At 44.9% G+C, this 12,237-nt stretch overlaps 1 protein-coding gene across 8 annotated transcripts in view; it reads left to right on the top strand.

Annotated features, from left to right (window-relative positions):
- The first annotated feature begins 1,993 nt into the window (after positions 1–1,993).
- TAOK3 (TAO kinase 3) overlaps positions 1,994–12,237 on the top strand; it is a 90,536-nt gene continuing 80,292 nt past the window's right edge. For 3 of the 8 annotated variants that reach the window (XM_071763328.1, XM_071763330.1, XM_071763324.1), the window contains exons 1-2: positions 2,008–2,202; positions 2,958–3,020. The gene's annotated coding sequence lies outside the window, so the exon portion shown is untranslated. Of the gene's footprint in view, positions 2,203–2,957; positions 3,021–7,834; positions 7,908–12,237 lie in introns of those variants that run through there. The other 5 variants (XM_071763323.1, XM_071763329.1, XM_071763327.1 and 2 more) reach the window with 5 other exon arrangements.

Here is a 12,237-nt window from a genome sequence, read left to right as displayed (position 1 = left end):
TTCCCTCCATCTGAAGCCAGTGGAGCAGCCCCTGTGTCAGGGTTTAACCCTGTCACACCTCACACCAGGGGCAGCTCCTACCCCACGAACCCTTTGAGCAGCAGGAGCTGTGAGCAGAGCAACAAACTGCACACAGATGCTGATGCGGGATTTTTTAGCTCATTCTGTGGTCAGAACTGGAAGCTCCCTCTGCACTAATTCCCTCTGTTTAATATCAGTCTTCTGGAGCCACCCTCTGCTGTCATCTCTCAGGCATCCAGCAGGAACCCACGGGAGGAGGCTCAGCTCTAAGGAATGCTGTGTTTCCCTTACAAATGCAAAAACTTCACTGTCCACACCCCGAAGAGCTATCAGGGAAAGCTTAAAGGTCACTGTTGAGCTATTGCTCTTGGCTCATCCCTTCATCGAAGCTGCTTTTCTCATTGTTTGTTTTAAGTACATTTCTCAGTTTTGGAGAAATAAATTTTTTTTTTTTTTGCCCTCTGCTTTCTCAGCATCAGCTATTCACAGACGCAAGTCAAGTTATTCATTCCACTTGTAGAAAGAGCCAAAAAAAAAAAAAACAAAAAAAAAAACCAAAACATTTACAAAGCCCAGATTATAAACAGAGATTATGGCAACTCATTTATTGCATTAATTAAATTACTGCAATTAAAAAACCTTTAATATAGCACCTTGACCTTTAAAGGTATACCAAGATCTCAGCCTTTAAGAGCTTTCAAGTTTCTGTACCTTTTCTTTCAAAGGGCCACCTGATGGGGGTCCTAGAAGAAAGCCCAGGAGCAAAATATGTCAGAAGCAATGAGGTAGAATGGGGCTGCAAGAGACAGAAGATAAAGCTCTGTTCCTTCAGTTTCGTTTAGCAAAAAAAAGTATACAAAAATTATCACGGGAAATACAGCTCTATAGAGCTCCAGAGCTGCTTAAGGAGTGTTTGCCTGTAGATTCAGAAGCTGTTGGGAACCACAAAAAAAATAACAAGAACTGCGTTGTGTCACCTTACCCTGGCTCTCTGCTCTGCACTCTTCCTGATCCAGACCTCTTCACCACCGATAAAGCTCCTTCTACCTCCTCCGAAACCTCTTCTCCTTCCAGCACACCCTTAACCCAGACCTTCTCCTCACTTCACTTACCGGGCTCCTCTCTCTTCCCGACGGGACCCACCGCAAGGTACCAAAGCTCCCTGAGCACTGGAAACAGCTTCAAACTGAGAACACCCCCCCCTCACACACCTCAGGAGACTTCAGGCCCTGGGTCCCCACCCCGGCCCTGAGCAGACCCAAACCGCGGTTCCGAGGGGCGTCCCGGGAGCCCCAAACCGCGGTTCCGAGAGCCCCAAACCGAGGTTCCGAGGGGCGTCCCGGGAGCCCCAAACCGCGGTTCCGAAGGGGGGGGTCCGGGAGCCCCAAACCGCGGTTCCGAAGGGGGAGTCCGGGAGCCCCAAACCGCGGTTCCGAGGGGAGAGTCAGGGAGCCCCAAACCGCGGTTCCGAGTGGAGGGTCCGGGAGCCCCAAACCGCGGTTCCGAAGGGGGGGGTCCGGGAGCCCCAAACCGCGGTTCCGAAGGGGGGGGGGGGGGGTCCGGGAGCCCCAAACCGCGGTTCCGAAGGGGGGGTCCGGGAACCCCAAACCGCGGTTCCGAAGGGGGAGTCCGGGAGCCCCAAACCGCGGTTCCGAGGGGAGAGTCAGGGAGCCCCAAACCGCGGTTCCGAGTGGAGGGTCCGGGAGCCCCAAACCGCGGTTCCGAAGGGGGGGGTCCGGGAGCCCCAAACCGCGGTTCCGAAGGGGGGGGGGGGGGTCCGGGAGCCCCAAACCGCGGTTCCGAAGGGGGGGTCCGGGAGCCCCCAGCGCCTTCGCTGCCGGCGGGACCGGGCAGGCGGCTGAATCAATCCCGGCTGCATCGATGGGGCGGTGCCGCAGGGCTGAGCAGCCGAGCGCCGATGCCTGCTCCCTCCCCGCCTCTCAGCCGCCCGCGGCGGGCAGGCCGTGGAGTTGATCGCCGAGCGCCTGGCAGGGGCAGCCGCACCTCGGGCGGTGGCGGGGCCGTGGCAGGAAGCGGCGGGGCTGGGGCCGGGCCGGCGGACACCCTCCTTCCCTTGGACACCCTCCTTCCCTTCTCCCGCCTCTCTCCCTCCCGAGCGCCGCGGACGTGGCCGCTGCCGCCGGCCGGCACCAGGTGAGGCGCGGCGGTGAGAGCCGTGAGGTGAGAGAGCGGCGGCGGCGGCGGCGGCTTAGCCTCTGACAGGCGGGTCCCGCCGGGGTCAGCGGGGGGTTTGGGGCTTAAAAAGAAAAACATTGGCAGTTTTGGTTGGTTGGTTGGTTTCTTTTTGCCGGTCGGGAGAGGCGGGACGCTGGTACCGGGCTGGGGGGTGCCCGGTGCGTAGCTCCCCGCGGCGGGGCCGCCCGCCCGCCCGCTTCCCCGGGGCTGCTCGGGGACTGGGAGGAGGGGGTTTGAGGGGTGTGTGAGGCCCCCCCGGGCAACCCCGCTCTTGGGGAGGTGCTGGGAGTGCCGGGATGGGGTCAGGGAATCGGGGGGGAGGTGGTAAGCGGGGGGGCAGCTCCTCAGCCGCTCGTCCTGGGGTCTGTGGGACTCGTGTCACTCGGGTCCCGGTTGTGCGGAGGGGTCCCGGGTGCGTTTGTCCTGCTGGAGGAACTGGGTGGGAAGTTAGAGCTGGAGGAGGGCGGCCGAGCGGTGAGAGAGACCCGGGCGAGGGGGAAGCGCTGAGGTGGGAGAGGAGGGACAGGGAGCGGTGCTTCACCTGCGGGCTGGGGACGCCTCCAGCTCGGGGGGACGGCGTTGGTCTGTGCAGGTTTCCTCGGGTCTGCTGCTGAGCAGGTTACCTGAACAGCGGTACCGCTGGGCTGGTGAAACCCCAGGGAAAAAGGGGAGCTTAGTTACTGCCTACTTTCCTTAAAGTGAGTTGGATGCAATGACCTAGCTCTGGTTATTTACTGTAGGTGCTGAATGTCATCTAGCAGTACTCATATTTGCGTGGGAAGGAGAAAGAAGGAGAACACTAGGCAAGTACTATATGCCCTTAGAATTCTGTTTTGTGTACATATCTACCCATGCCTCCCCCCAACAATGCAGGTAGAATTAATTCCTTAACCCCATAACTATGATACTTCCAAAATGCAGTATCCCTGGCAGCATTCAGGTTTTCTGCTGGACAGCCCTGAGCAGCTTGGGGCTGGATTTGCTGCCTGCAGCCGTGGTGTTCTCCTCAGGGCTCTGCTCCAGCAGCTGAACACCCAGCTCGTAGGTGTGTGGAGTGCTGGGGCTCAGCACAGCCTGGTGGCAGCTGCCATGTTTGTTTAAAAACAGCCAAACAGGTGGTGCTGGTGTGGCCTCCCTGCTCTGCAGGAGGACTTCCCTGGGCTGTGGGAGAGCTGTGCTCAGCTCCACTTGCTGTCCCACGAGGTTTCCAGTTGCAGAGCCCACCCCACGGGGTAGTGAAGATGAAAGCATCACGGGGTTGTGGATCAACAGGGGAGGATGCTCTCTCCTGTGGAAGCTGGTCTGCAGCACACAGCATGATTAAAAGTTAGCTGGGAGGGTTATGACACTGGCCCACAGTCTGTCCTGTCCATGTTTGGGTGAGGCTAAGTGGGCCCCAATTTGTTCTCCAAGGTCTGCTTACATATTTTCAACAAATGTTTAGAGTGTTGAATGCTAAGAGTCCTGTAGCTTGTTGTGCTTGTGGTCATCAGTTTAACCTATCTTGTACTGGATTTATTAGGGTACACGTGCTGGTGTTTGTACATGTTGATAGGGATTGTTTGTGGAAATAAATAACCCACCGTGCTTGTTGCTCTTTGTTTATGTTTTTTAAAACTGTATTGCTTCTGGTGGCCAGCTAGCTGTGTTCCCAGGGAGTAATGGAACAATATAGGCAGTGTTTTACATGTAAATACCTGTTCACAAACTCTCTTCTAACATCAAAATACATACAAATATGTGACAACTTAATTGTTTTATGTGCTCAGAGGGATGCTGCAAACTGTTGGTGTCTGTGTTACTGCAGTGCTTTTAAGGCTTAGTTGAGTCAGGATGTCTTATTTACCCTGTAACTCATCATAGAACTTCCTCTGGCAGCTGATTAGAGGAAAATTCAAGCCAGGTGTTTCCATATTCCCTTCACAATAAAAGGGTTTTCAGATTGCAAACTTAGTTCTTCTGTATGTGCATTACTTTTAACCAATTCTCTATACTTTCCTTTTGTTTTGTTACATTCATTATCAGCTAAAAAGGATCCTTGCAACTCAGAGCTTATAAAGATGAGTTATTTCTATTTGTGTGCATTCTAAAGAGGGATCTTGTATCAACAGGCTTTTAATGTCAAATTTATTTTTCAGAATGTGCTGCAGGATGGGGTGGTCTTTCCACAGAACTGGGTTCTCTCCCTTTTGACTAATATCTGTCTTGCCTGTAAGAGAAAATCCCTGTTTGGATGTAGTGAGCCTGGAGTTTGGTGGGCTGACACAGCCTGGTCAGGAAGCCTGTGGCTGGAGAGCAGGGAGGGTAAAAGTGTGGGTGAAGTTGTCTACACAAAGGGTGGGGACAGTGAGTTTGGACCAGGAACACAGACTACTTGTTTTCTGTGTTGACTGATTTTTGTTTCAGGTGTTCTGCAGCCTCATGGAATGCTTCAACAGCCAGGCTGTGCAAAATGGTTTTCATGGAACACTTTCCATGTCATTGACCTGGTGATTTTACAGGCAAAAAAAAAATCTCAGTGTGTAACATTAATGTTTTAAAATAGAAAACAGACCTTTTGTGTTAAGCAAGAGTACAGATTCTTTTAACAGAACCTCTCTGTGGTTCAATCAGTGAACTGAGTTTGAATAAAAGTGCAATTGTAGTATCAAAGATATTTGAGAAGTAGATTTTTAACAACTATCTCAGCACATGCTCAATTTTTTTAATAGAGGTGCTTTTACACAGGGGGGGGGAAATCCAAGTAGTAATTGTTTTATGCTTATTTTCAGGCTACTTCCTTATGTGAAGGCCATTGATTAAACCAGAATGATCTGATTGCCTTTGGCTTAGTGCTGTGTAATAAACATTATGCAATTGCCTTGTGCCTGCTTGTTCATTAGTTCTTTCAAGGGTAGCTCAGGGAGTTTTCCTGACACTGCCTTGTTATCACTCTGCAATCACTATGCTTGGTTTCAATTTATTGAGTGAAATGTATTTTGGAAAGTATCAGTCTGATGAATCTAAGGTGCCTTAGATATTGTGGGTAAAAATAAGGAAATCATCTCTTTTGACTGCTCTAGTGCACATTCTGACTTTTCATTTTGATCTCTTGGCAGAATTACAGCACATGAGGAGTGGTCATGTAGTGTCCAGCATGTAAAATCATCCTTGGTATTGCAGGCAGGGAACTGTAATCTGTGTGAACCTCAGTTCCTAATGAATGCAGAGGAAATTTGAAATAGAAATTAAAGTAAATTAATTGGGTGTGGCCATCCATCTCCTGAGCTACCAATGGATATTGGAAACCCAGGTGTCCTTCTGGTTAGTTAGGATATCCTGGCAGGTTTTTTTTCAACCTTTATAAAGCCCCACTTCATCACACAGAAAAGCAGTGCTTCTAAGGTGACAGGAAAACGTTAAGAACAGTGGATTCTGCTCTCAGGTTGAAGAATGTGGGTTATTGTCTTTTTGAAAGCAGCTGTTGAAGTGAATTCAAAGGAATTGTTGAAATGAGGCTGTCTAGGGGCTTGGGTAAGCTTGTTCTTTTTGAGGATGGCAAAGAATGAGTTTTATGTGAGCAGCTTGGAAGTTTTCTTGTTGATGTATTCATGTTTGTGTTGTCTTACTGAACTTCCCCTTTGTGTAAGAAATTGTTAGTTTAATTTGTAAGGGCAGGGAAATTTCAAATTTAATATAGGGAGCTTACAAAACAAGTTTGTCTGAGTTGTTAATGAAGTAAGCACTTATGCCCTTGAACAGGTAATAGCTTGATGTTGATGTAATTACTATTTTTTTTCCCCACCCTGAATATTAGGTCGAAATGGACTCTGGTTTATTTTGAATTGAATGAAACCAATAGTTATGTGGGAACAGGCAGTTGCATGCCTTCCTCCTTGTCTACAAAAGGTTTTCTAGTAAGGACATTCTCACAGCTTGCTCAATGTAGTCATTTCAGTCTGTCCTTCTGAGTATTAGTGCAATTAGGCATGGTTGGATCATGGAGATTAATTGGGCAAAGCTAAGAGAACCCAGCTCCTGCAGGTCAACTGATAAGGTTGCCTGTAAATCCCCACTCCTCTGCCCTCCCCCAGTTTCCACCTCCTTGGGCTGTCTCTCTTAAGTAGGATGCTGAGTTACCTGAGAGGCCAAGTAACTCCTCAGAAGAAGGGCAGTCAGTGCCCTTGGTGTGCCATGTTTAAGGCCTTCAACTTCCAACTTCCTTTGAGAAGAGAGGGAAAAATGTTAATACTTAATTTCAGAAATTGTTAATTTCAGGAATTGAATACTTAAATTCAGAAATTTGAGTGGGAATGCTAACCCCAAAATCCTGAATAAACTCCCATCTAGGAACTATACACTGCATTTCCCTGGAGCCAGAAAGGAACAGGTGGCTTTGCTTTGGTTTTGCTTTTTTGGGTTTTGTACTTTTCTCTAAAAATGACTCCAGAACTGGTGTGTTGTAGAATGTGGCAGGTGCCAGAGTAACTGCTTTTCAGCACTGGGAGGAATGAATCTGGTGTGTAGCCTTTTCACATGTACTAAGCAGCTTAGGATGAAAGGTGTTATGACTACCAGATACTATCCTCATTTTATGAGCAGGATGTCTTTATTAGATTGGAGGTGATGAATGCATGCCAGGTTTTATGCATAGTCTGGTTCTGGAGAGATGCAAGCAGCGTGCTCACCTCTTACATTAAACCACTTTCTTTCCTTATTTTTAAATAAGTCATCTCTGATTCTGCTGCACAGAATCTGGCATAAAAATGAGCAGATTTATTTAGGGTTGCCCTTGAACATTGTGAGGATTGAAGCCAAATTTACAAGAATATACTGACTGGTGATTCACATTGAGATGATGTTTTTCTTCCTTGTAATGGAACATGTGAGAGTCTGTAGCATATGGCACTGCTGAAAATCATTAAATGCTGAGCACTGATTTATTACACAGCAAAGTTTGGAGTTTTAAGGCTGAGCAGGAAGCTTTGTAAACAGCTCTGGCTGCTGGTTTGCATTGGTTGCACTGTGGTGTTCTTGTAGTAAACTTCCCAGTAATCCCTTTTAATGGAAACAGCATTCTTCCAAAAGTTGTGTGTGTGTGCCCGTTGCACTGGTGAGAATATGTGAACTCACTGGATGTTTCTTTAAAGATGATGGGAATGTTGGTTTTTTGTCAAAGACTGTCTGAAGCAGCTTTGAATGTGTCACCTTAGCAGCTCTGCCCAGACAGCCTGCTGAGTCTTTCAGCCAGCCAGAGGGGTGTTTATTTTGTTCTGGGTCAGTCTCACTCTATGGGATGACAACTTCATATAAGGCAGAAAGGGTTTCAGTTTTGGAAAGTAGAGAGGTATTAGGAATGTCTAAATATATGGTTGTCTTCCAGTCTTACTGCCAAAACATCTTCCTTCAGGGTTTTTGTTTGTTTGTTTTGATTTTTTTTTTTTTTTTTTTGGGGTCTTCCTATGACTTCTGGAGGTTTGTTTTTTTCTGAAGTGGGTGGAGGAGGAAAATGTACACCTTGACCTTTCCAGTGCACAAGGGAAAGTGTACTAAAGTGCAGTTAGAGCCATCATAAATTCCAGCTGAATATTTCCTGGTGCTCTCCTGTTTTTTTTAACTAGTCATCTTTCAGATGATGATAATCTCTTAAGAGCTGGCACACTTCTGCTGTGGCTTTGCAGGTCTTACTGCAGTGTAACTGAAGCTCACAGGTACTGTAGTAATATAGATAATAAATAATCATTAGAGTACATTGATTAAGCTTTTTTTCCCAAAATTACTTAAGCAGGAACTTTCATCTAAGCCTTAGAATGGTGTTTTGTTTGTGTTTTTTTTTTTTTTTATGAAAAGATTGATTCTAACTTACTTGGACTGGACTATTTATTAAAGGACTGGCTAAAAAAGGGTTCATACCAAATCTGTTACTGCTTTTGTTAGGCCAAAGACACATAATATCTGAAAGAAATAAAATACACACTCTGTCAAACTTGTAAGTCCTTTGCATAAAGATCAGATGAGTTTTATTTGCTTCTTGGTTTGTGACAGTCTGCTTTTTAGTTCTAGATTTCTTATTTTGATGAATTCAGATAAAGTTTAAGTATTCTGTCTCTGTAAGAAAAGAGATTTGACATAATTAAAACTGATGTTATTTAATAAAAGGAAGTCGTGTCTATCGTTGAGGGAATTAACTAATGACCTCTTGTTACCATCGCCTTCAGGATCTTAGACCCTCCCTTCACTTGCCTCATTCTGAGTCAGAGATTGGAAAAGGAATACAGGCTTTTTCCCCTCTCCCAACTCTGAAGCAGTTTCTCAACTTCAGATGAACTGATCGTTGACCTAATGTGAATAAACTGAAGTCAAGAAATAACTCCCTTTCCACTTGCAAAATGCACTACTGCTATTAAAACTCACCCAGTGTTGTCAGTTAACTGCTTCCCAGGTTGAACTTGGACCCGGAGTATTTTTTTTTAAAGTATTTAGCCTCTAATGAATTTTAATTTATACTATTTTTAATCTGACATTGGTCGTGGCTTCAGCTTTAACTCTAAGCTTCTTTCAAAAGAGGGGAAAAACATTTCTTATCTCGAAAGTATGCGAGTGGCAAAGCAGATAAGATAATTGAGACCTAAATGTGAGCTGGGATGGAAACAGCCTCTGTTAAGAGTCAGGTCTCATCTGCTTTGCCACAGTCAGGCGGTGCTTTAATGCATACTAATTCAATGAGTTTTGTCATCCTGTGGAGAACGTGGTGGATTTTAACTCTGCTTTAACTCTTTAACTCTCCTCTTGCATTAGGAGCCGTGAGCCTTTAGCTCACATGTCCAGGAGTCGTGTCCATTTGGGAAGCAGACAGCCTAGAACAGGAGGATTTTATGGCTCTTCTGCCTGTAACCACATTTTGTTTCCTCAAGAGAGGAAGAGAAATAAAAAGCTTTCCAATTTGTTCTTCCACTTGGGCAGTTGGTTGTCAAAATGGCTTGTGTGCATTTCTGTGTGGTGTCTGTTCTCCTGGAGGATCCCCACAGAAGATAACACAGTTATCCCCCAGAGAAAAAGCTCCTGTTGTGGTTGTAAATGTTGTGTTCTGCCCAGGTGGGCAGGAGGTGGTAATGCAAGTATCTAAAACTGAGTAAGTGACTAACTAGTGGATTTACTTTTTTCCTACTCAAACTCTTATTTTTACTTTAAGTCTGCTTCTGCAGTTTTCAACTTCATTTTTAATGTTGCTTTATCAGAAAGTAATTAATTCTCAGTAAAGTTATACTCTTACAGAAGCAGACAGAGGATTTTTTGGTACTAAACTCAGTACTCAGTTTTGTATTTTGCTGTAGGATAAGTAGTCTAGGTAGGAATTAGCCCTGCTGCAGGTATTGGGAGCTGTAATCCAGAGGAGGACCTTGTTCTTTGTGTATTCACCACCTGAGCATTGCAAATTAAAATATACTTATGCAGAAATTGCAAATAAATGTGTGATGGCCAACAGGAGTAGTTAAAATCCTAAAGTCTTTCTCAATATTAACTTGGACAAGTGCTCCAGTTTTCAGGTGTGTTGGAGACCTTTTTTTCTATGTTTCAGGTTTCCAACTGTTGCAGGGAGATTTCTGCTGGTCTGACCTTGATCATTTGTTGTCTTAGAATTGAGCAGTGGAAAGCTGCTGACTAAGATTTGTTTATTTTTTTTTTTCCTGACTACCTGAGTGTTTTAGAACACCACTATTTGTACTTCTGAGCAGTCTGTTTCTTGATAAGCTGAGCCCAAACCAGCCAGAGGTGGTCGAATGAGATTGTGGTGTGATCTGCCACATGGTTTGTGTTGGATCCATGCTCTGAAAAGCAGAGGGACAAGAACCCAAGTCTGCCAAAATGCAAGCTGCTGATAGAAGCCCCAGGCTACCAGTGCAGCTCTGCTGATGTTTAAGGTCAACTCCTTGCAAATATTTTAGAAAGGCTTATATTCAAATGCTATTTATAAGACCAGACTAATTTCTTTCTTCATAATGATGGCCTTTTGCCTGATGACAGGGCTGGAATCTGGAAGATCTGGATTCTGTATGCCACTAGTCAGCTGTGTATCCACAGGGAAGTTGTTTGCTAGCTTTCTGCCTCAGTTTGTTTTTTTTTTTATCTGTATTTAAATAGAAAAGGTTGACTAAGACCTGCCTCACAAGGCTGTGGTAGCACAGTTAGTATCCTCATGCTGCTGGATCTTTGGAAACACTACAGGAATGTTCAAGGGGGCTTATTATGGTTAAGGCCCTGGCAAGGAGAGAACTGGTTAAGCCTGGGTTATTGTTAGACCATTCATTAAGGAGCCTTCACAGCCAAAGCTGTGCTAGGAGCTGTTCCTGGCCTCCCCTTCAATTACCTGTGTCTGCTTCAGAGCAGAGCCAGGCTGCTGCAGTGAGCTGGAGTAGAACTGGAGCAGAACCAGAGCAGAACCAGAGCATATGTCTTCATGTTCAAGGCTGCCCTGAGCACTTCATTGCTGTTCACGGCTGGGTTTGCATGCAGGTCATGCTGTAGCCTCAGTGAATTTTGGCAGTTTAATATTGTGATGATTACTTATTCTGCCACAATTGAGCCCTTAGCACCTTTTTTTCAAAAGAAATACTACATATTCAGCTGAATTTTTCCTCTCTGGGTGCCTGGCTCTTTTAACCTGACATGTTTTTCTAAATCGAACAAAACATTAAAAAAATATATATCAGGCAACAGGAATTTTAGTACTTAGTATTTAAAGGTACAAACCAAATATTAAAAACCTCTGAAGATTTGGTGATCTGCAAGGTCAGGTTGTCTCTTGACAGCCTGTAAAACCTTTGTGTGAATCCTCATGTTGGATTTTAAAAAATTTGCTTGATGGTATATTTATAAATTAGCTCTCAGTATTTTATTCCTTCTGGCCAGCATTATAATAAGCAACTATGCAAGAAGAGGAGAAAAAAACCACTTTAGGAAAGACCAGGTTTTGATTTTTTTTTTTTTTTCTGAAACTAAATAATCATGTCAGTCATTAGCAATGGTATCTATTAAACTTTATTAACTTGCTTAAAATTCATCGGTGTCACATTCATGTACTTGAAAGTCAAAATACAGCCTTGACAACTGAGGTCTCAAACCAGACATTTCTATTTGTCTTTGGAGTTTCATCTCTTCATTGTTACACATGTGAGAAGTTTTCTGTGTCTTGACAGCCTGGAAATGTATTGACTGTAAGAAAAAGACAAACACAGATTCCTGTTGAGAGTAGGGATTGGTTTGAAGAATGAAATTGTTAATATTAAATTGTGAGTCTGTAAATTAATGTGAATTTTCAGCTGATGTCAGAGCTGAGTTAAAACCAGGTCTTACTCTAATGTCTCCTTTTTCCCACGCAGTTGTGTTGGCACAAACCTTTGTGCTACTTGAGTGTCACAGAGATTAGGAAAGGGACCCAGCTGCAAAAAACCCATGTGTAGCAAAGCCAGGGATGGGGGCCTAGGAATGGGCAGATTTGGGACTGGAAGGTAGAAACTTCATCCCCCCAGGGGAGTAGGGGCAGTCCTCTTAAATTACATTGAGTTACCTTTTGTAGTAATAATAAAAAACAACAAAAAAAACAACCAACAAAAAACCCCCACAGTACTGTTCAGTTTGTTAGGGAGTAAATTTGTGAGTTTCACTTTCTTTTCCCCTGTGCATGAGCAGCACTTGTGTTGTCTTGGGCTGCAAACCGCAGGGGAAGACTTGAGTCTGAATTAACACATTCTCCACATTCTCCTTTTACTCTGTTTTACCTTCTGAAGTGCTTTTTTAATTTTTTTTTTTTTTTTTTTTTAAAAACCCACGTTCAGTAGTTCAGTGTTTTGTATTACTTCCACCTTCTTTTTAATTTTTTTTTTTTTTGTTCGGATATTTAATATAAACAAGAAAAAGCTTTTTTTGAAAGGCTGCCATATTCTGCTACAAGTTAGCTGTTCAGTGTTTTACAGTCTACATAGAAAAATGTTCCTGCCTTAAGAAGTGGGAGAAAATCCCAACCAGAATGCACTGAGACTT

This window comes from Heliangelus exortis, chromosome 19 (genome assembly GCF_036169615.1).
Source record: "Heliangelus exortis chromosome 19, bHelExo1.hap1, whole genome shotgun sequence".
NCBI lineage: Eukaryota > Metazoa > Chordata > Aves > Apodiformes > Trochilidae > Heliangelus > Heliangelus exortis.
The sequence above is the reverse complement of the archived record's forward strand: the minus strand, read 5'-3'. Positions and strand labels throughout refer to the sequence as shown.